The sequence below is a fragment of the Micrasema longulum genome, unplaced genomic scaffold (genome assembly GCF_059751315.1).
Source record: "Micrasema longulum isolate JH-2025_06_02 unplaced genomic scaffold, ASM5975131v1 h1tg001582l, whole genome shotgun sequence".
NCBI classification, from domain to species: domain Eukaryota; kingdom Metazoa; phylum Arthropoda; class Insecta; order Trichoptera; family Brachycentridae; genus Micrasema; species Micrasema longulum.
The window spans coordinates 13241-29860 of record NW_028278765.1 but is presented as its reverse complement, the minus strand read 5'-3'; the positions used below and the strand labels follow the sequence as shown (position 1 = coordinate 29860).

Genomic DNA, 16620 nt, shown 5'->3' with positions numbered 1-16620 from the left:
TACCTAGATTGTCATTTGTTCGCTGTCTTACCTACCTAAAATGTTAAGAGGACTCTAAAATTATTGATAAGGTACCTTTTCATTGTGTTATTGATCTCAAATCAAGTTCTACTAATGTGTTTATAAATTTAATCACAATTTATAACCTACCCTTCTATTTATTATGTTTTCAAACTTAAAGAAATATTGCATAATGTACCTATTATTTTAGAGATGAATTTTTATTTACTAACAATCAAAGTACATAGTTATTTGTTATACAATATGACTCTAAAATACGCTCATGTAGCATTTTTGTTGGAATAAGTTGTATATGTATTTTTCTCATTAACTATTTTTTAATGTTTTTTTCTCTTTATTTACAGGTAAGTTCAATCAAATTGCTGCTTTATCTGTGCATGGCTGTGAGTATTATGAAACTGGTTTTGTTTTTCTATTTATCTGATAGTGTTTTTTCTTATCATTGTAATATTTTATCGAATTAATCATACTATTTTTATCAGTGCTAATTTGAAATATTTTAAAGGTCTATCACTATTTAGAAAACAGTAACAGAAAGTAAAATCTACTTTTATTTTGGATGTTTGTAGCACTAACTTTGTAGTTCATTGTTATATATTTGAGGTATAAATAAAATGACTTTGTTATATAAACCACTTTTTATTGTCACAACCGACTAGTTTCGGCAACTACACGTTGCCCTCTTATATATGCCCGTTATAAAATAACCCGAAACTAGTCGGCTGTTACAGTGAAAAGGTGATTCATAAAACAAAGTACTTTTTATTTTTGTTTTGAGTATGTCCAAATGCTTGCAGACTGGCTGGATTTTCTTCCTAGGGAGTTGTTCATATTTAAATTTGTCTTTTAAAATTTTCACAGTGGGTAAAGTGGCCACTTCAACCAGCCAATGACAGGTCATAAGCCCTGTAAATGCCTAAACACCCATATTCTTTTTCTCAAAAATGTTTTCCCTCTTTGTTGCAATTAATTCAAAGTAATTTTTTTTATACCTCTAAAATAAAATCTACTTTCCCTATAAATAAATAAGCATGTTTTGATATTATTTTTGTACTTCGATGAAGCGAATATATCATAATTGTATACTTTACATTTGTCAACAATATTTTAAGTATGTTCAACCAAATATACAAAATATTGGAAACGAATGGGATGGAATGGAATTTATTGGAAACGAGTAACTAGAATACTATCCGTCCATGCGCTCTGTAGCTGCACAAGACGTGCTGGGATATTTATATATTTTACAGCGCCCTTGAGGTGATTTTCACAAAAATGGCGCTTTATAGATTATCCAACTATACATATATTTAACCCTCTTAGTGTTTCATTTAAATAATTCTCAGATGTAACTTATTCTATATTATTAAGGATTCGGCTAGTGTTCACTGTTGACAGTTAAATCATAATTGAAATATCTGCTGAAAGTCATTGTGGTATTTGTTAATAAACTTTTGTTTAAGTATTGTATTAAAATAGTTTAAAATAAAGCTACGTGTATCGCGTGGTTAATAAGGAACTTCAGCCCTTCGGGAAGTTAGATACAAAAAATGTTTTCTTGCGCGCGGTAAAAATTAGCATTAATTATAAGGTAAAATTTCTTAAAAATGTACGAAAAAAATCATAATAAATATTTCAATAAAAACGCACTACTTTGAATGACGTCACTGGTTCATATGAACCATTCAATGATATGAGAGCTTTGAAAGATATCCGGTTTGTTCGCCGTAAACGAACCAATCGGAAGAACTGTCATAAAACAATCTCTGACGTCACACGCGGAGTTATTTCAGAAATACAAAACTTAAAAAAATTATAGCGCAGATAATACGATATATAAAAATAAAAATATTTTTTTTGGCTTAGTTTAATATTCTATGATAAAAAAAAACGAAAAAAAAGACACTGAGCTTCCACTTTGTTGTTTGAGTTGATTTTCATTTAATCACAGATAAAATGGTCATTTATAATTATACTTTGTACTTATATTTAGGTACAAAGTAATTATCATTTTTTGTAGATTACCCATAAAATAAATCACGGCTCGCCACTGCTGTTTAGCGAACACCGCACATTGACCAACAGACATGATCATCGGACTGCCAGCGCGCGCCGGCCCGCCATGCCACCCAAATCCCGTTATACCATTCTCATTTTTCTTATACAGGAAGCGATGTCTCCTCCGCTTTTTGCAGCGCAACGCCCGCTTCGTTCGCTTAGTTTATTTTCTGCAGAAATCGAATGGAATTCAGACCTTTTTGTTTGTGTACGACGTTACTGTTGAGAAACACGGCTGCATGCGGATTCCGGCGAATTGGACCGATAAATTCATTTGTCGAACTTTTACAACAACAAAAAAAATGTTTATGTCTAATATATTCTGAGTGCGAACCAATGGTAAAGTAAACTTCTACATTACTACCTGAAAAATATAAAACAGAAATGCATTTTACCTAATTTACTTGGCTTATGACCTTTAATAGTTGGTTTCAGTGTTTATTTATTTCATTATTTACTAACGGAGATTGTCCACGTATACAATTTATAATATTTAAATATAACTAAAACCAGCCAATGTACAGGTCATAAGCCCTGTAGATGCCTAGACTTCTATATTACCTTATCTAAAATGTTCTTCATCTCTGTTGTAATATGTTAATGTTAACAGCTCCCCAGGGAGTTGAATCCAGTCCTTGTCCACAAAAATTTGGACAAACTCAAAATATTTTTGACACTATTTTAAATAAATATTTCATATAACCATGTCGGGAATCGAACCCGAGACGTCTTGTGTGCCAGGCAAACTCGCTGACCATTACGAATAAAGATATTAACAATTATTCTAGGTCGCGTTTTTATGTTTTGTGACACAGAAACACTACTATGTGTGTTGTCTTTATGGATTTGTAGTAAACAATTATTTTAAAATTACGATTTTAAACTGTTTTATAAAAAACGGATATAATATGACATTTACTTAAACTCTGTACCTAAATCCCACAAGTGAAAGATTAAAACAATGCCCTCAATTTAAATAAATACAAACATGTGTTTTATTATATAAATAAGAGAAGAGTGATACTTTACTCCACAAATTTGGAATATCCAGTGACCGGTTTAATCGCTTTCGCGACATCTTCGAGACTGGCATCTTTATTAAGGGGTTCAATGTATTTATACAAAACAGAGGTAAGGACAGATAATCAAAAATTATATGAAAGTAAATTAAATTAAGTTATTTTTATCTTAAGGATCATTATCAATTTTTTTTGGGTTAACTAATGAGTTTATATAATGCTATTTTAATGAGATTAAGAATTTTATAATGCACTAAAAATAAAATACTTAAATTCATTAAAATAGCATTATATCAACTCATTAGTTAACCCAAAAAATTTTAATAATGATCCTTATGATAAAAATAACTTTATTTAATTTACTTTCATATTATTTTTAATTATCTGTCCTTACCTCTGTTTCGTATAAATTCATTGAACTCCTTAATAAAGATACCAGTCCCGAAGATGTCGCCAAAGCGATAAAACCGGTCACTGGATATTACAAATTTGTGGATTAAAGTTTCACTCCTCTTTTATTTATATAATAAATTACAATGAACTTCCATCAAGAATTTTCACTTACAAACTTAAATGTCTTACAAATTTGTGTGTTTTAGAAAATAAAAATATGTTTCTTTTTTATCGTAACCACGACCGCAATTTAACTAACTACGGCAAAAGATAACCAGAGACATGGCAGACTTTCGTTTCAAGATTTTCATTCACTGGAGTATCTCAGGCGTAAAAAATACACTAAATTGTTTATGGCCCATTATAAAAGTTACACTAGTGAATTAGAAAAACTCGTTATCTTTTTAACATTTTAAATATCCGTTTAGTGTCTTTCGTTGCTGATAATTGTCGCCAGTAACAAAGCCGTGAGACCTTGGAGAAAGGCCTTTCCGTACTGTTACATATAGCCACGCCTTGGCCATTGAGATGACTTATCTCATTTCTTGTTGAAATTTCATTAGGAAATCATTATTTTTTAATAGATCTCTCGCAATATGTTAATTTTATTGTGTCACTACCTACTTCGATTTAACGACTATGTACATATCAGTTTTTTAATTGGCCTGGATTTGCTATAACCAAAGTAACCAAAGGGACGCCTCCAGTTTTCAAATTTAAATACCTTTTTTTTATAATTAAAACATATAATACAAAAATTACATATTATACTCCCAGGAGTTATTAGAAAGTCATTTGGGACCGTACATAAGAAAAATCATTTTTTTGACAATACATAATATCATACAAATTAATACATCCGAAATAAAAAGAAAACATTATTGCATAAGAAACATTAAACACCATCTTATATAAACTACATTAATAATTATCACTATCAAAAATATTTAAGAAATATTTTTTAATTGCGACTCTTCTGGATTTTTTCTTTAGTTTTTCGTGTCTTAGCTCATCAGGCAAATATAAGGTTATTTCTTAAAATATTTTTTCCATGGCTCAACTTTTTTATTTATTGAGCAAAATTAAATTGAAGAAGTGCGTACTTGATATTCTACATATTATTAGATTTTTATTGTAGGAATGTGCTTTAAATGTTGACTTAAAACTTAAACTTAAACTACATCAGTTTTGATCACTTTGTGTAAATACTAAATAGTACTGTAACTAAGCAAATACATTTGAATCAAATGACAGTTCTAAATGTATTTCTTAGTAGGCAGCGAAACCCAGCCACTCTGTAAACATTCGGTCGTATTCAAAATATTGTTAAATTGCAGTTCATTTATTGGTAAGTAATCCAAAATAAAAAAATATTTGATTTAATTCTACATTTATACTTTGGTACAAATTAATTTGTCAGCATGCGTCGCACTCCGAGTATAAACACAATTTGATACATGATTACAACACCAGGTTTACTAGTATGGAAGGGCTAGCCGTTCCCAGATATTGTAATAAATATGGCAAAAGGACACTGCAATACAGTATACCTAAAATATTTAACATGTTACCAAACAATATTAAACACACCGAGTTAAATTTAGGAGTGAGCCGTTTGGTCAAATTATGGTTAATAGAAAAAAGTTTATTGTATAAGAGATAGTTTTTAATTTTTGATAATGTAATAGGTGTGTAATATGTAATATTTTTAAAGTAAATTTATTATTAATGTAGGTTTAGTATGAATAATCGAAGCAATTTATTAAGAATCTGCTGACGAGTTGTATGTATGCAACTCAGCAGGACTTACGACTAGGACGAGGAGTTTAGACTATTTTGTAAATATTTTTGAAAAATATTTAATTAAAAAATATATACATATTTTAAAGATAATGTACAAGAGTATACAATGTGACGCATCGTGATGCGTCTTGTTAGGACGTTTTCAACCTAAATTTTTACAAATTTTTCTTATATACTTCTAGTAACAATAATTGCTGTTTAATTTATTTTTTTAACCCTCTTCTACCTTGCCTCTTCCCATTTCATCTAGGGTCGGCCCTTCTGGTACGCAGTCTTCAATTCTTCCTGTCTGGTGTCGTCTCATTGGTCAGCTGCTTTCTCCTCAGGTACCTCACAATTTTGGTCCACCAGGTGGCTTGTGGGCGCCCTCGAACTCTCGCTTGTATGGGGAGTCTAGTTTCTTCTGGTTTCTCCGGAATAGGCACGACCCCAAAACTACCGCGAACATATTATTTCTTTTATTTTGGACACCTTATCCAACTTTTATTATTATTTTAGATACCTTACAAATAATAAAAATGAAATTCTACCAAATATCTGCATTCACAATAAATACTGGTCGCTTGTTAACCACCCACAGTCGCAAACGCGACTTCGCTAAACATTACGATTTTTTAATCATTTCTTCGTGAGACTCGCTTATAATTGATTGACTAATATTTTTTTTTATTATTAATTTACCGTACATTTTTATCATTTTCGCATTTTTTGACAATAAACAATATCCTGTAAAACCATCAAATCATAACAAAAAATAATGAAACATGGCAGATACAACTCTGATTAAGCTTTTTAAACTGACCAATCGTCGTATATTACTACACACATGAGGGTACTATTTGCGAACCCGGTAAAATCCATTTTTCTTTATTTTTAACAAATTTAAAAAAACTGATTTAATACTTAACTTCAACCTTTTTTTATACTTATTTTTAAAAATTATAATCAGTAAATATTTTATACGTAAGCAATGATGACATACGAGTAAGCATGATTATGCCAAGAAACAGTATCGAAATAATAAATTTAATTTTATACATTACCAACTTCGCTATACTCAAGTAGAGGTTGCCATGTTTGCAACAAAGCCGATAATTTAATAGTCAAGTCTTTCTCCTTATTTTTAACTGACAATGTAAAAAATTGTATTCTGAAGAAGTTTCATTTAATATCTCACTTTTTTAAATTTTGGATTTTTCCGGGATTGCAAGTAGTTATCCTCACATATACGTACATACTACTAACAGTGTTTTTAAAAAAATGTATTTGCGTTTACATAATACGCTTCTTAAACAGATTTCTAGCAAACGTGCTATTCGATACATCGAACACATTTTTTCCCCATTTTCACGCAAAGGAGGTTTTCACACAAAATTGCGTGTATCGGTATTCGGTCTAGAATCCTTTGATATCATACCATGAGCAAAAATCATCATGTTAGTATGTACGTTAGATTGTTTTCTTAGTAATGCCGTCTTGCAAAGGTATGAAACGGTATTTTTATCTTATCATGTAACAACAATTGGCTAGACGCTTATCTTTTGGTCAATCGTAGCCACAGGAATTTCCGACCATATCCCGACTTTCTGGGTCAATTCGAGGACCGGTCTTTATTTCAGGATGTCTGATGCTCCTCGTAACGCAAGTACAAGCGACGCATGTTTAACCCTTTTGTGGTAAATCGAAATACCCATAATTAGACATAGTCTAATCGGGATATTTATCGATCGGCGCGTGTCTTTAGCTGTACTCTGAACTATCGATAGGCGCTCCCTGTACTGAATGATTGCGAGTATTACACATGGTGACCACGTGAACCTTGCCGTGAGTTCACAAGGGACTTATTATGAAACGTAAGTTTCAAGTTAAATGAACTCATCATATCAACAGTTGAGTCAACAACGCAAACGATAGGTAGAATCACTAAATTATTTCGCCTACACAAGTACTCGGCGACGCCTGAAAATATTTTTATATTTTTTTTGAACTAGTTGAAGAATTGAAGATTTGCCACTTAAACCAGCCAATGACAGGTCATTAGCCCAGTAAATGCCTATTCCCTCAAAATGTTATCTATCTACTTTCTAGTACCAATATAATTATTCTTTCAACCAGTAGTCCATCTGCTTATACGGGGCGCATTGCTATCCCAATAATTTAATCCTCGTAAGCCTAAACTGTTATCAAAACTGCTCGTTCTAGGGAGCTCACTTTACACAATAATTTATTAAAGACAGTTCTTAATACATTAATTTAGTCTTTCATACTCATTTTTAAAATTTTGTTTTTTACTTTTACAAATACAAATACGCGCGTCAGCGTAGTGGCCGACGTATCATCTCAATTGTCCGCATGTGGAGCCGCCTCTAGGCAGTCGGATATTGTCTTATCGTTCCCGACAATAGCTCCGGAAGTCATTACGCCCGGAAACAGGCGGTTCCTATATTGAATTTAAGGACCTTTATCTCTACAACCATTTTTGTACAACGCCCCTTGTCTTTTGCGAGGCTATCGGAATGCACATAATAGTATCTGTCTGCTTTTTTTGCAGTTCATTCACTTTTGCACTTATGTATAATATAATACATTTTTCAATTCTGCCGTTGATTATGCTGTAGGTAATGCGTAAATCACTCAAAAATTAGTGATAAGATAACGCGCGATAAATTGTCTCTTAACTAACATTATATCCAAAAACAAATAATACCAAAATAACTTTGTTAAATCAACAATAATAGTAAACATTAATTTAAGACGACCTTCTATTGTTTATTTGCGTCATATGACTCTCAATTTCTAAATTAATATGTCTCGAGATGCTATTCGTTTTTTTTCTGTTAGTTTTGTTCACATTGTTTTTGTAATATTTATGCTAATTTCATTCTTCAAAGTATAATCGTAAATCATCATTTTTAGAACTATTTTATTTTCATTATTTTTATCATAACGCAAAACAGTGACTTAACTCATTTCGCCTTGATACCTTGGACTTTGAAATAAAGAAATATTGTGTAATAAATTTACGCAACCGACGAAAAACATAGAAAAACTAAAAATCACAATGTAAATATTTTACGAACGAGGTTTTACATACCAAATATTTAAGTAGTTTATTTTAATGTTTTTTTTATACTTTTTGTTTAAATGGTTGTATAATATTTAGAATAATGAGTTTTAGTAAGTAAGCCATTTTAAAATTTGTCTGAATAATGTGGCAGTTATTCCAAAATTCTTAGATTTACATAATTTAAGTAGTAGGTAAATTCGGTTGTACAATCACTATCATCGTTTCTTTTCCACACCTAATGGTGAATAAGGCACTGCATTAGTATACTTGATCATTTTTGTTTCATTAAAGAAATATGATCAGTCTTACGTTTCAGGTGCCTGTCCAGGTACTATAAAAGGTGTTTTTACTCTATAATATTTCATAATCTCTGGATTGGTACATAAAGCGTAAAACTGATCATCTTACCTTTATGTAACAAAAATGATCAAAATACACTGCGATAAGTGTACTAATGCAGTGCCCTATTCACCATTAGGTGCGGAAAGGGAATGATGATGATGACAATAATTATTTGAAGCAAAGCTGCAAATTAATTTATAATGAATAAAAACTTATTTATTTACTTAAAGACAGTTTATTGCACATTATTTGAGACATAAGTCCCAACACTACGGGACTAAACGTCCTGTGTCGAGTTTGGACGAGCAATGAGGAACTTCAGCCCTACGGGAAATTGGATACAAAAAATGTTTTCTTGCGCGCGGTAAAAATTAGAGCATTCAATTTTGCTGCAAATTTTCTTGAAAATGTACGATAAAAATATTTTAATAAAAATGCACTTCTTTGAACGACGTCACTCATATCATTGGTTGGTTCAAATGAACCAACCAATGATATGAGAGCTGTGAAGGATATCCGGTTTGCTTACCGTAAACGTACCAATCGGAAGAACTGACAGAAAAGAACCTCTGACGTCACACGCGGAGTTATTTCAGAAATACTCAACTTTAAAAAGTCAGCGGTTATAATACAAAATATTTTTTTTTTTTTAATTGGCTCTGTTTTATTAATTAATTAATAGACTATTGTCTATTAACAAATTTTTAAAAATTAAAAAATTAACTTCCTCTTTATCAGCAATGTTCCAACTGCGACAAGATAAATAACTTATTGTTATAAATGAAAACTTAATGAAGTCACTGAAATTAAATATTTAGGTGTAATGTTGGATTCAAAACTTACATTTCACCAAAACGCTAAGATGGTAATAAATAAGATTGCAAAAAAAATATCAATTTTGGGAAGGATCAGAAGATTTATTGATAAGGACTCCTGCAAAACTATTTACAAAGCAATTATTGAACCACACGTTAACTACTGTAGTAGCATTTTATTTTTATCAAACAAAGAAAACATAGATAAACTAACTGTATTACAAAATAAAGCCTTTAGAATCATTTTGAAAAAAACAGATATACGAGGGTAAAGTCGATGGTAAATGAAATGAAATTATTAACATATAAACAAAGAATATTTTACAATACAATGATATTTGTTCATAAAATTATAAACTCTAATAAAAAAACAGAATTTTGGAAAAAAATTGATTGGAACCAGCATGAACACGATCACAATACTAGAGAAAAGAACAAAATTAGACTTCCATTTAGGAAAAAGGCAAAGTCACAAAATTCAATTTTATTTAAAGCAATTAAAAAATATTACGAAATGGAAAAAAAATATTTATGAAGAAAAAAACATATCAAAATTTAAAATAATGGTCAAGACATATGTGATAAACAATTTATAAATTAAATATATTTGCAATGTTATTATTAGAACACACATAACAATATGTATGATATGTGTGCCCTATTTTAAGATTTAAATAAATAAATAAATAAATCTTCACCTAGATGAAGGCATTTACAGGGCTTATGACCCGTGTAACATTCACAATTCTGTCTAATGTTTGTGATTTCCCCATATGCACATTTTTTGCGTTAAAAACGATGTAAACGTGACATTTAATAATTGAGGTCGCACCAACCCACGTATTTTTACACTCTGAAATGGCTACTGTGACATCAATATAAATGTCATTTTATCACAACTCTATTTACATTCCTCTCTTTCATATCTACATTACTAATTCTAGTTTATTATGACTTGACATTTTGCGAACGTACAAAATTCCTTTGCTGCAAGAAATCCAATTAATTCGATTGAATCCTTTGATGCGGTGTTTTTCAACTTGTGGTCGCGGCTCCCAGAAGAGTCGCAAAGCGTTGCTTGGAGGCTGTCGGTCACAAGCACAGCAAAAGTAAAAAGCTAGGGTTTTAGATCATGCACTACAATATTTTCAGACAAAAAAAATCATCAAGAAAATTGTACATTTTTAGCTCTTTTGTCCACCATTAAATTATTTTATATGGTAGGATCTGACGCATTCCCCAGATCACTAAAAATTTTAAGTTTCCCTTGCGGGCTCTGTTGCCTTATTCTGTAACTTATTCGTTTCGTAAATTGATTTGTATCATATGAGAGGGAGCGAGAGCGAAATATGATTTTTAATGCGTTTAATTGAGATGGATATATGACGAACAAACGAACTTACAAAACGACATTTTGACAGTATAATAAGCCTGCTGGAAATGAATTATTTTCTTCTTCCAGAAGACATCAATTTTTTGCGAACTGCCTTGACCAGATACATGGTATGTGTCATCATCATCATCACCATTCCCTTTCCGCACCTTCTGGTGCATAGAGCACTGCATTGGCGCACCAATTACAACGTATCTTAATCATTTATGTTACATGAAGGTAAGATGATCAGTCTTACGCTTCAGGTACCAGTCCTGGGAATATATAATATAAGAGTGTAAAAACACTCTTTTAAATTAATATTTCATATTTTATTTATATATACATATATATATATGACCCATGGGCATTTTTAAGGACATGTGTATACATATAAAATTATAATAAAAGAATGTAGAACGACACGATGCTATACTAATTTGATTCAGTGATCGTTTGAAAGAAGACAACTTGTTATCAAAGCTATCAAGACTGGTGTGTTTGTTGGCAGATCTAAGAATTCTGGGCATAGGGGAATAAAAACCACAGTTAGTTCTATGATTATCGGTATGAAAGAGTAAGTTTTGTCTGAGGTTTCTAGTTGGGATATTCAATTTTATTGAACTCAGTAGTTCGGTCTTGAAGCGAAGATATATTTACGCAAGTTTCCAACTCATTTTACGTATATTGGTCTCTGGATAAGCCCAACCTCAACCATGTCGGGAATAGATCCGGGACCTCTTGCATGGTAGGCAAACGCGTTGACTATTACACCACGAGACCGACTCTATATATGTGTAGTTTAATTAAAATTAAAGGAATGTTAAAATAAATAGATGATCGTTTAAAGAGGGATCGAAAATGTTCCTGCTGATGAGATTTAAATATTTAATTACAGAAAATTACCCTTTTTTTAGGTCATCTTATGTTTTTAGTAACCCCATTATTAAAACCACAATATTACAATTGAATTGGACAAATGTATGCTTTGCTAAGGTATGAAAATATTGTATTTCTTCTCAAAGCTTAGCTAAATCTGTAAAAATCCATCGAATACCTACTTAAATGTTTTTTGTATATGTCTAGTTTCTTAGTGGAATGAAAAAAGCCGTAAAATATATTTGTAAAAAAATACGTGAATTTTTTTTTTTTAATTATCTGAATTTTCCACTTAGCCATTGTCAACTAAATTATTTTATCTTATATAATTTGTCTTAATTTAACATTCCTGAAAACCGCGATTTTGTGTAAAGAGCGTAAATAAATAATGACTCTGTGATTACATTAATTTGAGATGGGATTAAAGCTTCTGGGAAAAACGTCATTTAATTTAAAACGTTAATTTATGTTTCCTTCTTGTAATTCCCTTGTTTTTCGTTTCTTTTGATACGAGTTTTTCTGATGAATTATTTTTTTTGCTTCATTAAAATTATTATACGGCGTCATCAATTAATTGTTTTAACACATGCGTCGCATGACGTCGCGTGTATGTTCATTATATACCTTTATATATTTATCATCGGCCTCGTGGTGTATTTGTCAGCGCGTTTGCCTACAATGTAAGAGGTCTCGGGTTCGATTCGCGAGATGGTCGACATGAAATATTTACTTTAAAAGGTGTTTTTACACTTGAATATTTCATAGTCCCTGAACTGGTACCTAAACCTTATACTGATCATCTTACTATTTATGATCATGCCAGTACGCAAGTTATGCGCATTGTTTGAATTTGATAATCGAAATATTGCTGTTTTTGTCCGGTTCTAATGTATATTGACAGTAAAAGGGTCCCTTTGACCCACATTTAGTTAAAATTTATTTAATGTAGCCCTTTAAAATATGTATTATTAAAATATCAGATTTTGATCGGTGCTGGGAAAACGAATTCCGGGTGCGGGGCGAGAAGCCCTAGGGCTTCTACGATATTATTTAGCGGAGTGGACTCTATTTTAATTTTAATAAAATAATTTGATTTCCTCGATATGCGGTATGCGGTGTCAATCGATCACAACCCCAACGAATAAAATGGATTAGGAATAGATGCCACTAACCTGGTTCATTCTTGATGAAGTTGCTAGGATAGACCCCCTATCTGGAGCTGAACACTGGTGGTTAGTGGAAACAAAGTCTATGATGCGGCACACGTTCAACAAAATAAACGCGCGATTCACTACACGAGGTTTTATTGTGGCGGATGATCAAAGAACACTAAGTCGGGAAGTGAACAGTGGTTGTGGGTAAAAAGGATGTTGAAGTTGTGATAATAAACATTGTTAACAATGCATACCCACATAATTCGCGACCAATCAGAAAACTGCGTATTTTCTAAAGTATGAACTTTTAAATATATTCGATTACTGTGTTAGTCATTTTATGCCGTTTTTCGTTTCGTGTATAGTTTTCACAACCGATACGCTGGCTCTTACTTATTATCTACCTGCCTTTTATAATTTGTGATATTTAATATTTAAAGGAGTAATCAGTTATAATAAAAATAATAATACACTCTATTCCAGTAAAGTGGCTAAATAGCGCAGAGCCAATTCTACCGTGTAAAACAAAATATGTTCATAGCTAACATTTTAATATCAGTCTAGATTCTAGACACACATACACGTGAAAATTCATGATTTTACGTAAAAAGCTAAATATTAAACAATTAATTACAATAAGCTAATACGCACATATTAATAATTGCTTAGTATTTATTTGTACCATTTCAATTTTTGCTTAAGTGTATTTTCTCGTGTGTTATTTTTCTCAATCGATTGCTTAAGATCATAACAGTCAATTTAAAGAGGCGGTTAGATGTTATAATACATTATACACTTCTGTTCGTGCTAATAAACTTGCATTGTTATATTGTTTTATGGATTCGTTTTATCACTTATCATTTACGAAGGCATATAAAATTTTCATTGGGCATTTTCGACTTTATAATGAATTTAACGATTTAATAATTAATCACTTCTGTTGTGAAATGGAAGTTATGATAACAGCGTTGACAAATATAAATTAACTAGTAAAAAGGTTCATACAAACTATGGACGTGTTTAAAGTTTTTAACGGTTTTTTAACGGTTTTTAATAAATTGTAAAATATTAACGTAAAAATAATAAGAATGTTAGTGGGGATAAGTGGATTTTCATTTCGAAATTTATTTAAAGTGGCTTATTATTAATTCATAGCGATAAAATATTACGTTGGAATGCCACACATATTATTCACTTCTCACATAATATATTTCTTCCCGTTATGACCGAACAAACACTAGTTTTTGTTTAATTTGATTGATGATTATGTAAATATTATAGTTGATTATTTATCTTTCTCATGCTCACTTCATATATATTTTATTTATTTTATCATTTATTAACTTCACCATTAAACAAATCTAATTCATTATTTAATTTACAAATACTGTTCTGCCCCGCTAAGGCTCGTTTTTGCTGAATTGCAAATTTTACGTTAGATTACTGCTTTGTACTATGCCGATCTGATTTCTTTGTTTTTTGACAAGATAATATATCAGATTTGAGAAGCAGAAATGACTCGTTAAAGCTATCGAATATCTATTACCTAAAAAAAAACTAAATTGTTCTATTACGACTTTTAGGCTTAGAATGCCAGTGTTTTTCTCGCTATTTAGCTGGTTAGTTATTTATTTATTAACAAACATTGTCCATTTATACAATTCATAGGGTATTAATATAAGAATAGTTAAAGACATTTTTTAAAAAAGAAACATTGACAAACATAAGGGACATCAAGACAAGATCTGGACTATTGATTTAGTGCTCGTTTAAATTGTTGTAAACTCAAACCAAAAAAGTTTATGGTTGCAGCGTATCATTGTGAATATGGAAATATCGCATACTACAAATAAAAATATACCTATATGAAATGGATTTCGAATAATTAATTTTATTTTCAAAATCAATATGCATATTGAAGAGAAATGTTTTCATACATAAATATAAAAAAGAAATTCAGTTAAAATACGTTCGTAGAAAAACGCGACGTGTTTGGCCTTGGTTTTTGTGTCGTCAAGATTCGTGATACTGCTCTGCACAATTTTCAATTGCAAGAACAAATAAACATGAATCGTGATGTATTAGGGGCGTGGCCAGTGGAATCACCGTTTTTGCGGAATTCAAAATTACAAATTTAAAAGTATTTTTTATGCTACTAATAATTAGCAAAAAAAAAATTTTTATACACCTTTATTACTTTAAAAATGTTAAAAAAGTGATATTTCCCTATTGTGTGAGCATGCAGAAATTATTGAACACGGAGTCTACGTATTTTACTAAGAAAACATTTGATCATTGTGATCTTTTTATTTCCATGTTTCTTATGAGCAAGATCAAACGACGTGCAGTAGTGTATTATTTGGAATGATGTACCAATGAGTATAATATTTGCAAAGCGGCAACAAGTGGCAATTAAAGCACAAAAAATCTCACTAAGAGTAGCTAACAAAAAGCTCATCAATACTCTACCGACGGATTTTATACAGAATTCCTAGTACTAGACATAAAACATAATATATGTATGTATTTATATTGGCATAAATACTATTCTACAGCACTTACACAAAAAACCTGTCGGACAACAAATATTGGTATGACACGAGACAAACAAAAAAAAAACGTATTTCTGCTTCCAAAGACAAAAACAAATAACGGATAGAAACACTACAATTTTCTAGTACGTAACCTTTATATATTTTTTTAATTATGAAGATATTTGTAAGATTCTATCACATAATATGGATGATATTCCCAATAGTACCCATATGGTACTCCCATCCTTATTCTTCCGCTATGCCTAGGCGTAACTTTATACCATGTTTATAAGTAAGGCCCTTAGAAATAAACGTGTACACCTCTTATAAGGGTCTGCATTTAAATTATCTTCTCTATTCTATTCTTCCTTTACTCGGTTATTTTAGATTAACTTTTTTTTTATTTATCAAAAGCAAACAAAAATTAACATATAAATTATAAAGTCCTACTGAACTGCATAAAATACAGTTCGTCAGCAGGTGCTTATAGTTAAGTTCTAATATATATACATAATCTTATCTCTCAAATTCTATAAACATATAAAAACTCTTATTACTATGGAAAAAAAGAAAAGATGTACATCAAAATAAAAAATTAAAGAATTGTCCAAATAAAAAAGAAAAACAAAAAAAATTCAATATAAACACCACGTTCTAAAAGCCAGATTTTCAGCAGACGTCTTTCTCTTGAGCCATATAAGTTTTTTGATTTTTTATGTTTAATGGGAGCATTTATACATTTATGAATATTGTACTCTAGTGTTCTTTTCCTGTTTTTATTATTGAATTTAGGGAGAGGTAGTCCATCTACGCTAGTGAACCGAGTATACATGCTCCAATTTATTTCTTTATTCAGATAGAGACCCATGCTGAAAAACCAGCTTGGACCATAATAAAGCTCTAACGGATAAAATATTTATAGGTTTATACAATAAGGATATTGGAATATCGTGTCGCTGACAGTACAATTTTCTTTCAATTTATAATTTTATCATTGAATTTTTTAAGTTTTGAACAATGTTTATGTTTGTATTACTGGAAAAAGCCCATGAGGTTAAAGCGTATCTCATAATTGATTCTGAAAGTGACAAATAAATTATTATTTAAGTACTATCTGGGACATAATATTTTAATTTATACATTTCACCAACTATTGATCTAAA

At 30.8% G+C, this 16620-nt stretch overlaps 1 long non-coding RNA gene across 2 annotated transcripts in view; it reads left to right on the top strand.

Annotated features, from left to right (window-relative positions):
- The window catches only part of LOC148274782 (uncharacterized), a 190383-nt gene that overhangs the window by 163645 nt on the left and 10118 nt on the right, over positions 1-16620 (top strand). Inside the window, exon 3 of one of the 2 annotated variants that reach the window (XR_015824199.1) lies at positions 366-1922. The exons of the other annotated variant lie outside the window; for it this stretch is intronic. This is a non-coding gene — a long non-coding RNA (uncharacterized LOC148274782). Of the gene's footprint in view, positions 1-365; positions 1923-16620 lie in introns of those variants that run through there. 2 annotated transcript variants of the gene reach the window in all.